General features: G+C 44.6%; 1 protein-coding gene and 1 pseudogene across 1 annotated transcript in view; both read right to left on the reverse strand.

Moving 5' to 3' along the window:
- nbr1b (NBR1 autophagy cargo receptor b) overlaps positions 1-13,216 on the reverse strand; it is a 609,335-nt gene that overhangs the window by 150,061 nt on the left and 446,058 nt on the right. The window lies entirely within an intron of this gene.
- Positions 5,173-6,513, reverse strand: LOC127531609 (general transcription factor II-I repeat domain-containing protein 2-like; annotated as a pseudogene).

Raw genomic sequence — 13,216 nt, forward strand, 5'->3', positions numbered from 1 at the left:
TCACCTTCCTCTTTTGCCCAAGAGACGGGAAGACGACGCGGGACTTAGGCTCCAGAGATCGCTGAGGACATCGTTGGAAGCAAAGTCTTTTTCTGACTTTGTTCAACAAGCGAAGACCACACTCTGCCAAACGGAGAGTCCTAAGAGGTTCTGCAGTTATCCAGAAGAAACCAATAGAGGGAAGAACCGACTACACCCGAAGAGGCAAAGGAGGCAACAGCACCGGGCTGTTCCCCTCCCCGGGGCTGGGAGACCCAGTGACCCACTACAGCCTGAACAGACGAGGGTTTTCCATCACCACCATACCACAGAGAAGACAGCTGGGGCGTAAGCACTAACGTTCCAGCCAATTCCAGAGATAACTGCCAGACCACGATTGGCTCACAGGACTCCTCCGCTCCCCCCTGCCGAGGGATAAGATCCTTTTGTTCACAAAGAAGACATCGTACCGAGTCCTCTGGACAACTGAGTGCTTTTCCCAGACGCAAGACAAGACCGAGTGATACGGTAGTGGCCACGCTGTTCGCTCTCTCTCCTAAGTTTAATAATTAGAGAAGATTGTCAGGTACGCTCAATTTTATTTACTTTAGTCTCATTTTTAATCAGAAATAATTAATTGTTTAATCATGAATTGATGCTGTGCTCTTGCTAAACTTGCTTAATAAGACGCTCTATTGCATTTAAAGAGAAGCCTAATGAAATTATTATAAACCACTGAAAATCTGCATAGTGGTAAAAAGTTAAGTTGATTGTGTGCATTCAATCCAATGGTTCTTAAAGGTTACTTAGTCCAAAGTGAGATTGTTTAAACATTACCCCTGAGGTTAGTTCTTTCCAAACCTCTAAAACGAACCCAGGAATAGCACCAAGTGCATGCAAGTCCTTAGAGAGAAGCTGTCCGATAACGAATGTGAATGATAGATCAATTCTACCACTTAGAAAGGCTGCTTGGTGGGATAGCATTTATCAGATAAGAGGGGTGAGACATTCGGATGCAAGGCAGTTAGAACCTAGGCGAGTGTCTCTCGATTCCAGCTTAATTTATTCTGCTGAAACCTGTTAGGGGAAATACTAATAGGCAGATAGAATCTAACCCTTTAAACGGAGAGCTGGACCAACTTTAACCTGAGGCAAGGGTTAAAAAAGGCTAGACTAGCGAACACTGGTTTTCTTTAGAAATATTTTAATTACAACAAAACTTCAATCTTGTATAAAAATGTATATTTTAGTTCAGCTAGACATAGCTATGCAACCAAACATGCTACTAGAAGAAATTTTACACTACCCAAATTAAAAACAAATATAATTAAACGAATGGTTATGTACAGAGCCATGCAAGAATGAAATAAATTACCAGAAAACATTACACAAGAAAATAGCAAAAATGATTTTCAAGAAGTTAGTCAAAAAACATCTGTGTACAATAGAGACTTAACATGGTTCAATTGGAAGTACTAGTATTACTTAAAATTGCACCTTTGCAACAGAAATAGTTCTCACTAGATGAATAGTAAAGAATGGCTGACTGTCAAATCTGATTTAAATGTAATTGTTAAATCGGGTTAATTCGGGGTTTGTGCTTCAATGGCGTTAGGTGTAATATCAAAGGGCAAAAGAAATTTGAGTTTTGTGTGACCAATATACTTAATATATGTAGATCTGTGTAGATATGATATGTAAATATTATATATCACTGCTGACCTGGGGGTGGTCTTGTATTGTCTGTGTATTCTTGTGTTGTGTATTTCTTTGTATTTCTTTGTGTTTTATGTTGTATTGGAACAGGGATTGTATTGTAAGTGATGCAACTGCATTGACACATTGTAAAGATGTTGTATGGACCCCAGGAAGAATAGCTTCGGCATTGCCATCGCTAATGGGGATCCAAATAAATCAAATCAAATCAAATTTGAGTGCCATGTCCATCCTGCAATGCCATACACCTCCTCTGTCCACATTCCCCAAACCTCTCTCCCTGTCCTGCTGCCAGTTATGTTTTCCTAGTTTCTTCATAGTGTAATTTACACAGGAATACTAGAACAAGTTGTATTCTTGTGTATTTTACACTCTGTTCTGTAAGCCATGCCAGTGTGATTGATGTATTTGTGTACGCGCCGAGTGTGCCTTTTCTTGTTCAGTCCAGTTAAATACCTCTCTTTAACCACTAGAGGTTACCTCCAAACTCTCCAAACTAGTTTTAGAACTGAAGAAGCCGCTCGGATGAGAGAAGAAACATCTTCAAGATCGCAAGATTAAGTCCAGTTGCCTGAACTAAACCCTTCATTTTTACATTTTTTTCCCTTTTCTTACATCACTCCCCTTATATCCCTGCTGCTCAATGGGAGAACTGAGCTGCAGCTTGTCCTGCCAGTGTTTTGAATCATCGCCTGAATGGTGTCAGGGTAATTCTCAACACATCTGGCGCTCATTGGTCAGTCTGGCACAATATTTAGTTTTGATTATGTTCATAGTTGAGAAAGCTGCCTCGCAGCTGCATGTTTAGGCAATTATAGCCAGCTTGTGCACTGCTACTTTCTTCTCGGTATCCTCTTCTTGTCTGTCCCTCTCAACTGTTTTCTGAACGCAGAGCTTGTCTAACGGCTACAATGCAGAGACCAGTTAATTGGCTGAGTAGCATCACGTGGGATGTCTGAACTTGTCCGTGATTGATCTGTGTGTTTCCTGAGCTGAAAACCAATGCTGTAAACACTGGAAAACCTGCGTCAGGATAATAGAAGCGATCCGTGAAATTTGAAATCCCGTTACAATTTACTGATTACAGGTCCTGGGGAACCTGTTGACCAGCCCTCACTAGATACTGGCCCACAGCGCCTGGTATGTCAGATGGCCAATCCACCCCTGGTGACAATGGATAGTTTGTGGATTGTCAAACTCAATTGCACAGGGGGTCAAAACTCAAAGCACATTTTAGGTCTTGGGCAGAACAGGACAAACATTTACTGAACACGCTAAAACTAAACGTTTTTTTGAACATAAATATGAATAAAAACAGACAGGAATATTACTCCAGAATAAATTAACTTAAAATTTTGTTTAACTTAAAATACTTTACTTTCCATAAAAATCTCGTCAAATTTATATAAGTTACAATTATGAATGTACGGCAGAAAACCCCTGAAAAAATAAACAAAAATCAAGCTTTTATGCAAAAATAAAACTAACATATCAAAACATTCAATTTTCTTTGCATTTGTACCATTTCATAAAAAATAAACTTAAACTTTAAACATCTTCAAATATTTTGCTGTCCATGAAAATATCTCCTGTCAAAATCATACAAATTCAAAAGATGAACATGGTCCAAAAAACCTGGAAATATAAATAAAATTTGTGCTTTTCAGCAAAAGATAAAATAACAAATCGAAACATTCCGCTTTCTTTGTTCTTATGCCATTTTGTCAGAGCTAGATGTCTGTCACCTTTTCTTGGTGTGATGGGAGGTTGTCACCCTCCTGGCCACTGTTGGGCGCCGTATCAGCGGTGCGTGCACCGTAATTGCTGGACAGTACTATGCCCCCTTTGTATTCAGGTGTACAGAGGTGCAGCTTTCTGTCTTCCGCTCCCTGCTTGCTTCAGTGATGACTGTGGTTTAGCATGATGGCGTTGGTGGACACAACCATTGTCTGGTGCGTCCAGCTGTTGTGATCGTCATCAAGGCACTGTCTGAGTATCGTGGTTGATTGCTGGGGCGAATTTCCCGGGACGAAACAGGGATCTGGTGGAGCCCTGCTGGACATAGGATCACAGACCCACTTTGGTTGTGTGTGCGTGTGTGAGCCTTATTCTTACAGCTCACATCCTCCAGTTGTTGGCTCAGCATAACCTGACCAACCACCATCACTTCAAGCCGAGCTGCTGTTTTGGATTTTTTTTATTTTCGTCTGGTGTTCTCTTTTTGTTTTTTTTTTGTTCTGTTTTGCTGTGGCTCAGAGCAGACGTCTCAGCCCAGCACGGCTGAGTGTCACCTGGGCCCGCTGCGCGCAGAGGCCGATTGTGTCATCTCTGTGCCAGAACCTGTATAGCCGCAAGGGTAATTTCAGTTGATTAATTTTGGTTGTCTTTGTTACATGGAAATTCTTTTAGGAATTTCCTTTTGGTATTTTCTTCCTGTAGTTGGTTTAATCGCCTTTTTTTTAAATAGTTTATTTAGTTCCATGTATTGATTTAATTGACCATTCCTTGTTCTTTCTGTTGTGATTTTTTTTGTGTCATATGGATACCTCTGTCTTTTTTTCTTTTTCCTGTCTACACCAGTTGTAGTTTGGTCACATTTTATTAATCTTTGTCTTTGTCTTTTGTCACGTGCTGAGGCAGACTGCGGCAGTTAATCCCCGGTGGTGGTGTGTTCTTCACGGTGCCCCCCTTTTCCCTTTTTGTTTTGTGTGTGTGCAGTGTCACAGGTGATTCATTTGAGGACTCCTCTTCCCCTTTTTGATTATTCTGCCGCAGGGTAAGCCCCAGCCCAGCTTTTATTTCTTGTTGCCCATTCTTTTAGTTAGTATATGTTAACTGTGTGCGACATTATTTTCTTTTTATATAATTTGTTAATAAACATTGTTAAATTGGAACACATCTCGCACCCATGTGTTAATGGTACCTATGCAGCCTTAATTGGTTTGATGACAGTGGAGATACACCTGGCTAGGGTTTCCTGGGTGCAATTCTCAGGTGGTGTTGTCGAGACCATAATTGGTCTGATTAGGCATAAAGATCCTTCTAATCTTGCCACATTGGCAACAAGTTTGTTTAGGTTTGGTATAAGGTTCTGTGTTGTGGAGATTCTCAGGATGGACTGCAGATGTTCATCAGTGAGACGCCTCCTGCGTGCAGTTTTGTTAATCTTAATCACTGAGAACAGCTTCTCACACAGATATGTACTACCAAACCTGCACAAGGTTCAAACCACGTGTAGATGGAGCTGAGGCATTGCTTCAGGAAAGGAGCGAAAAAACTGCAGGCCCTGCAGTGTCATGTTTTTCCTTTAGTGTCCAATTACACTGCAGCTCTATCAGCTCCATCTGAATCTGTACAGTTGGGTTATGTTCATTTTGTCGTTTGTTAGTATAAGATAGCGTTACTTTTGAACCGACAATTCAGTAAGACAAGATGTTTTACCTTGCTGACGTGTGTCCTTTTTATCACGTGGCTGATCTGACAGGTCTGTCTGAATCGGTCAGACCGGCCACGTGATTAAAAGGGCACGTCATCACATGTTAGATGACGCTCTGATGAAGACGGCAGATGCCGTCGAAACATGTCAGCAAGGTAAAACATCTTTTCTTACTGAATTGTAGGTTCAAAAGTAACGCTATCTTATGAATCTGTACAGGTGCAGTTTCCACATCGATGGCAAATAGGTTGCAAAGCAGTTCGAAATTTCTTTTTTGTGCTTCATAGCCTCCAAAGCACCGTGAGAACTCAGTGCAAAGTGTGCTGAGTTTATCAGCAAAGTGTGCACTAGGAAACGTCGTTACACCGACTTGCTTCAACATTACTTGGCAACAGGGGAAGTGAGGCAAGTTGAACTGGTACATTTGTGTCTCCCATAAGAGCAGTTTCACTTGAAATGCCTTCACTGCATCATATCTGTCAGTGATCATGTGGTCATGTCCCTGGAGCTGAAGGTTTAAGATGTTGAGATGAGTTGTTTAATGTCCAATATTTCCTCTGTAATGCACAAATTCGAGTCGACTCCATGGATGAAGATGGCCAGCTGCATGTTGTCCGTCATGTCAGCACTTTCATCCACAGCAAGAGAGTATGCAATCAAGTCTTTGCTTCTTTCAATCAACTGTTCTTAAATCAGTGGCCATCCCACAAACCTGATCAGCAACCATATTGCTACTCAGGCTTACATTTGCCAACTTCTGCTTTTGGTCAGGACACAAGACGATCCACAACTTCATCATACAGCTCTTCAGATACTCTCCCTCAGTAAATGACCGGGCTGATTTGGCTGTCTTCCGCAATAAAACTTGCTTTCACAGCAGATTCACCTTATGATTTTGCTCTGGTGAAGAAAGTCTGCTGAGATGTCAGATTCGTCTTTAACTCTTCTACTTTCTGTAGCTTCTGCTCTGCATTCAGGTTTTTCAGCTTATCCTGATGTTTGTTCTTGTAGTGCGATCTTAGATTAAATTCCTTTATTACAACCACATTAGCTCCACAAATGAGACACATGGGTTTACCAGTTATGCCAGTAAACATATACACAGCCTCCCATCGGTTTTGAAAGGCCCTGTCTTCAGAATCAACTTCTCTTTTTGCCATTGTTAGAGGCTAGCTTTGACTTTACAATAGGGTTGTATACAGCAACAGACACTTGGCTTGATTGATGCAGGAATGTTCCGCAGTAACCTATCATTCGGCAAGGCAACTGTTGCGCTGCATTATGGGATCTGCAGTTTGTGTGATATCAGCACTTCATATCACCGGGCCATTAAAAACCATAATAATAGGGCACCCATATAGCTCAACAGGTTAAGCGGGCCACCCATGTACAGGGGCTGGTCTCAAATGCACACATATGTTCTAAACTGTTTACGATTTCTTTTCACTTGAAGTGTGTACTGCAGCTGTCCTTACAAAGTGTATACTGTTTCATCCAGTTTGCATAAAACTCAGATGTACTACTTTGTCGCAATATTAGACCATAAGTTACTGAATCTTTTTTTGGCATATTATTTTGTATGGAATTACGAATACACCCTATATACATAAGATATCCTGCCCAATTATGTCATGTAGGAGGGAAGATAATGATGGGACAAATCTTCTCCTGCTGTAAATGGCTTTCAAACTACACCTCCACTTGTATGTTTGCTTTATGTTTTAAAATGATTTCGATATAATTCTCGATGACCTACTCCATAAGCAAAGCATTAAGTTTTTACGCATTATCTGATCATTCCACAGTGAATTCTGACTAATGTCTTCTCTTGCTATTTTGCATCAGGATGTCAGCTATGCACTGGGAGGCCAGACGACGTCGGTGTGCTCTTGACCGCATGATGGCCCAAGACAAACAGCAGGTAAAAGACATCTCGTCCTCATTCTAATAAGGAATCGTTTTTATCAGGCTTATGAAATGAAATGAATGAATTCACAAGTTAAATTAAAACAACCACAGTTATGGTTTCTAAATCAGGTATACACCATTAATAAGGAGGTTCTGCTCCATGACATTGGCAGCAGATTCTTTGGGTGCTGTGGGTTGCGCGGTGAGACATCCATCATCTTGTTCCAGATTCCATGGCTGTTTGATCAGCCAATACTGTATTGGTAAAATACAGTAAATATGTGCATGCAGGACAGAAGCAAGTGTATGTAAACTGTGACTGAACCTGATGCACAATGAAGGCATCAAAACTATGAATGAACACATACGGGATTATGTAGTAAAGAAAAAAATATGAAATAAGTCAGAACATGTTTTATATTTTAAATAATTCAAAATAGCCACAATTTGCTTTGATTACTGCTTTGCACACTCTTGGCATTCTCTCAGTGAGCTTCATGAGGTAGTCACTTAAAATGGTTTTCACTTCACAGTTGTGCCTTGTCAAGGTTAATTTGTGGAATTTCTTGTCTTCTTAATGGGGTTGGGGTCCAACAGTTGTGTTGTGCAGAAGTCAGGTTGGCACACAATTGATAGCCTGGTTTGACAGCTGTTAGAATCCATATTATGGCAAGAACTAATTAATTAAGTAAAGAGAAATGACCGTCCTTCATTACTTTAGGAACTGAAAGTCAGTCCAGAAAATTGCAAAAACTTTGAATGTATCCCCAGTGCAGTCACAAAAACCATCAAGTGGTAACTGGCAAACTGGCCCAGGAAAGGAAGACTAAGAGTCACTTCTGCTGCTGAGAATACGTTCATCTGAGTCTCCAGCCTCAGAAATCGCAAGTTAACAGCACCTCAGACTAGAGCCCAGATAAATGCCACACAGTGATCTAGTAGCAGACATCTCTATATCAACTGTTCAGAGGAGACTGCGCAAATCAGGTTTTTATGGTGAAATACCTGCTAAGAAACCACTAGTAAGAAGGGTTTTGTGGTTTTTCAGTTCAAATCTCTTCTGAACCACTCAGAAGAAATTTGTTTGGGCCAAGAAACACAAGGAATGGACATTAGACCATTCTAAATCTGTGCTTTGGTCTGATGAGTCCAAATTTGAGATCTTTGGTTCCATCCGCCATGTCTATGTGCGACAGAAAAGATGAACAGATGATCTCTTCGTGCATGGTTCCCAAAGAGCATCATAAAGAACTGTCAGATGATGCGTGGCTGCGTGATCTGGGATTCCTCACAGACCTGACAGCCAAAATGAACTAGGTCAACACAGAGTTGCAGGCGAAAGACAGAGATGTAATGCACATGATCAGTGCTGTCTGCGCATTTAAGGCCAAACTCGGTCTGTGGATTTCTCAGCTGAGAAATGGAAAACTCACACACTTCCCAAACCTGGAGAGACTTTCAAATAATGCAAGAGAACCCCACCCTGAACATTTCTGTGTCCATCTGAGTAAAGTGAGGGCTGAATTTGATAGACGTTTTCAAGAAATGGATAAAATGGAGGACACTGTGAGATTTATCAGCAACCCATTCATTCCCACAGACATCAAGGCACTCGCTGCTAAGCTTCAGGAGGTTATTCCTTACCAAATGGTGTGGACATGGAAATCATTGAACTGCAAAATGACATTGAATTGCAGGCAAGGGCTAATGACAGACACTTTTGGGATAAACAGAGAAAAGTTTGCCCTTCTCTCCTCCTGTGCTATAAAGGTCATATCGTATGTTGGCTCCACATATCTCTGTGAGGTGGCGTTTTCACACATGAAAATAATAAAACCAAAGCACAGGACCCGTCTGACTGAAGGACACCTTGCTGACTGTGGGAGATAAGGTGTCTCCAAATATGAGCCTAACTACAGTGCTTTAACTGATGGGCTGCAGGCACAACCATCACACTAACTGTGACTGTGATGCACTTAAAAAGGACAGAGGTTCAGGTTGATTTGTCTCGTGCTGTGGTCTATGATTCTTGCCATGATTTGATACTTCAGTTTTGATTGTTGCAGTATAAACAAGGGCTCACATTTGTAGATACATTTTCACTACTCTGCCATTAATTTACATGTCAGCTGTCAAATGTATGTTTAAAATGTTTTGGCAGTAATACGATACAGTATGAGTCATGAATTAATTTCTGTATTTCTAAATTTTAGAATTAAAAGCTGTAAAGGAAATCTGAAATGGATGGTAGATCTTTGCTTTTTGTCTGAAATGCAAAGTGATCTTGGCTTTAAAAAGGTTGGTGACCACTGATTTAGAATCACCAATTAATCTCTGCATATCTTTAGGACTGCTGGATAACCACTTGACATCACCTGCAAATGACATAACTTGTATAGGCAACAATAACAGAATGAGAAATAAGAAAAATAAAAGAAGAAAGACGTAGCGTTTTTATCTCTATTTTAAGAATGCAGTCATAATCAGGTGTCTGCCTGGGATGCACCAATACAGCAACAGGAGATTGCTGCGGTGATCTACACTACATCCTTGGAAATCACCTGGCCCTGATGGCCTACAGAGTGAGTCTTATGCCACGTTTTCTGAACAACTAACACCCATCTTTATAGCAGTATATGCAGAGTCCATTAACAGGGGATCTCTTCCTATTGCTCTGAATCAAGCTTGTATAACGCTACTTCCGAAAAAAATAATCCTTTTGCTTTTGAATTATCGATTAGAAAATTCTTGCCAAAGTTGTAGCTCGTCGTTTAGAAGGGGTATTGTCAGGATCCTCCCCTCACGCTCACCCACACCTGACATCTGTTAATTAATCATCCTGTCTTCTCTCCCTCTCCTGACAGCAGAGCTGATGAGAGCAGCTGAAACCATTCCCTCAATCAGTCATCTCCACCAAGAGTCTGAGCAGCTGACGATCATTCTTCTGATTACATCCTGACAATAAAACCCTGGCTCATCCTGCAACACCCTGCCAGATCGTTAGACTCGACTTACCCTTCTCGCCTTTTTGTCCTGTCGTTTTTTGAAATGAACCACTACCCGCGTTTCCTGTCTTGCCAGAATCCGCTGCTCAGACTCCTGCCTGCTGTTTCTCTCCGGTTTCCCCTCTGGACCCAGCCTCAGCCCAGAACCTCCCCTCGGCACCATTCCCCCTTCTCTCCTGGCGTCCCCACTCCCACCTGTGATAATCAGGAAGAACTATCGAACCAGCCCAGTTCCAATCGCTCCAGTCTGCCCTGCCTGCATCCTAGCTCTCCTGTCTCCAAATCTCTGCATCCCCTCCAGCCGCCAGGGATTCCAAAACCATCCGGTGCCACACTCTGCTTCCCCTCCTGGAACCTACGGCCGCCAATCCCCAGCTGGAACGCAGCCCACCCGATACCACTCCTCGCTTCCCCTCCCGATAAGACCCCGGCTCTTCTCCCGCCAGATCCACTTCCCTTTCCCCATAATAAATCATTTTCAAACTGCATCTTGGTCTCGGTAGCGTGGTTCTCTGCTCGAGTCCAGCCTAGTTGTATAACAGAACGACCTGGCCAAATTATGGACTCGGAGAACCCGCTACCGGGACCAGACCTCCCATCTGGTTCCAACCTCCTTAATGCTGTGGCTATATATGGACAGCTGCTGGGCCAACACAGCAGAACCCTCCGAGAACTCGTCAACGCCGGACGCCAGTTACATGCCCAACTAGACTCCATGGCCAGCCAGATTACGCATGTATCCTCCGCTCCGAATATCCTTGATCAACAGAGCCAAGTGCTGCACGAACTAGCAGCATCAGCCAAGAATCTTCATGACCAGATGGAAAACATTCACGCCCAGCTAAACCAACTCACCTCCGCCATGGCTCAGCTCACCGCCCCCCAGTCAGTTCCAGCCCCTCCGTCTCCTGCTCCGTTGCCAGTTCCAGACCCGGTATCCCCGCCTCCAGTCTTCTGGGAGCCCCACGTTCTGGATCCAGCCCGCTACGACGGAGATCAAGGGGCCTGTGGGGATTTCCTTATGCAATGCTCATTGGTTTTTGGTCTACAACCCCTGACCTACCGCACCGACGAGCAGAAGATTTCTTATGCTCTCAGTCTGTTATCTGGTACTGCTCTACGCTGGGGATCGGCGGTGTAGCAGAATAATGGGCCGGCTTGTCGATCCTACGCCGCCTTCACCGAGGAGATGAGACAGGTCTTTGACCACCCAGTTCAGGGAGCTGAAGCCGAGAAACGACTGGGGGCTCTCACTCAGGGGGGGCAGAGTGTGGCTGAGTACGCCGTTGAATTCCGGACCCTGGCAGCTAGCTGCGACTGAAATGACTCTGCCCTCCGTTACTCATTCCACCGTGGATTAAATGATGAATTAAATGATCAGCTTGACCCCAAGGAGGAGACTACGGATCTAAAATCCCTCATCGACCTTGCGATTCGTTTGGATAACCGGCTCAGGGAGCGACGACGGGAGAAGAAGACCCAGGTTCCACCACCAACCCGGCCTCTCCCCCCAGTCCAGCCCCGCTCCTACCCCGGCGTCCGCAGCTTCAGTCCCCCTCACTGGCCAACACCCCCAGCCCGTCCCTTGCCTCCGACTCCGGTCCGTCCAGTGCCGGGGGAGGAGCCCATGCAGCTTGGCCAGGCCCGCCTCACCGAGGAGGAGAAGGCAGACCGCCGTCGTCGGAACGCCTGCCTGTACTGCGGTGAGGTCGGCCATTATACTAACACCTGCGCGGCCAAGCTGGGAAAAGACGCGGCTCACCAGTGACCGGGGGGGTCCTGGTGAGCCGTATCTCGGTCTCCTCCCCTACGACTCACCTCCGGGTGATGACCTCGCTTCAGTGGGGAAAGCACCAGTTTTCAGTCTCGGCACTGGTGGACTCAGGCGCGGAGGGCAATTTCATTGATGAGACCCTGGTAAAACAACTCCAGATCCCCACAGAACCCATTCAGCCCCCTCTCTGCGCCTACTCCCTGAATAACCGTCGCCTTGCCCAAGTCAGATTCCAGACCACCCCCATAAACATCGGCATCTCTGGTAACCATACAGAGTCCATTTCATTCAGTTCTATGCCCAACCTGCACACCCCTCTAGTTCTTGGCTTCCCCTGGCTGAAGCAACATAACCCCCACATCGACTGGGCAATCGGAAAGATTTTAACCTGGAGCGCTGCCTGTCACGCTACCTGCCTTGTTTCTGCCCCGGCCCCTGGTAGTCCCGCACCTCCTGCCCGGTCCCCACCTCCGGATCTGACCAACGTTCCATCTGAGTATCATGACCTCGCCCCGGCCTTCGATAAAGATCGGGCCTCGTCCTTGCCCCCACATTGACCCTATGACTGTGCGATTGATCTCCTGAAAGACGCGCCTCTGCCCCGAGGCAGATTATACAACCTGTCCAAGCCTGAACAAACTGCAATGGAAGAATACATTCATGATTCTCTGGCGGCAGGATTAATCTGCCCCTCGACGTCCCCGGCCGGGGCGGGGTTTTTCTTTGTGGGCAAAAAAGATGGTGGATTAAGACCCTGTGTGGACTACCAGGGGCTAAATAAGATTACCATCCACAATAAGTATCCCCTTCCCTTTATGGACTCTGCTTTCACCCCCTTCACGGTGCAGTCATATTCTCAAAACTAGACCTCCGCAACGCCTATCACCTGGTTCGGATTCGGGAGGGGGATGAATGGAAGACGGCCTTTAACACCCCTTTGGGGCATTTCGAGTATTTAGTGATGCCCTTTGGTCTAACTAACGCCCCGGCCATCTTCCAGCATCTTGTCAATGACGTCCTGCGGTATTTCCTGAATCGGTTTGTTTTTGTTTATCTTGATGACATCCTGATCTCCCGCTGGCTGGAGGAGCACCGTCGACACGTGAGAAAAGTGTTAGAGCGCCTTCTTGAAAATTGCCTTTTTGTGAAGGCTGAGAAGTGTGCTTTCCACATGTCGACGGTGCCCTTTCTCGGTTACATCATCGCTGCGGGGGATATCAGGATGGATCCTGCCAAGATAGTGGCGGTGGAGGATTGGCCGGAGCCTGGGAACCGCAAACAGCTTCAGCGGTTCCTGGGCTTCGCCAACTTCTACTGTCACTTCATTCAAAATTACAGTATGATCGCTGCTCCTCTAACTGCTCTCACCTCTACTGCTCACAGATTCCCCTGGACCCC

This window comes from Acanthochromis polyacanthus, chromosome 21, assembly GCF_021347895.1.
Source record: "Acanthochromis polyacanthus isolate Apoly-LR-REF ecotype Palm Island chromosome 21, KAUST_Apoly_ChrSc, whole genome shotgun sequence".
NCBI classification, from domain to species: Eukaryota; Metazoa; Chordata; class Actinopteri; family Pomacentridae; genus Acanthochromis; species Acanthochromis polyacanthus.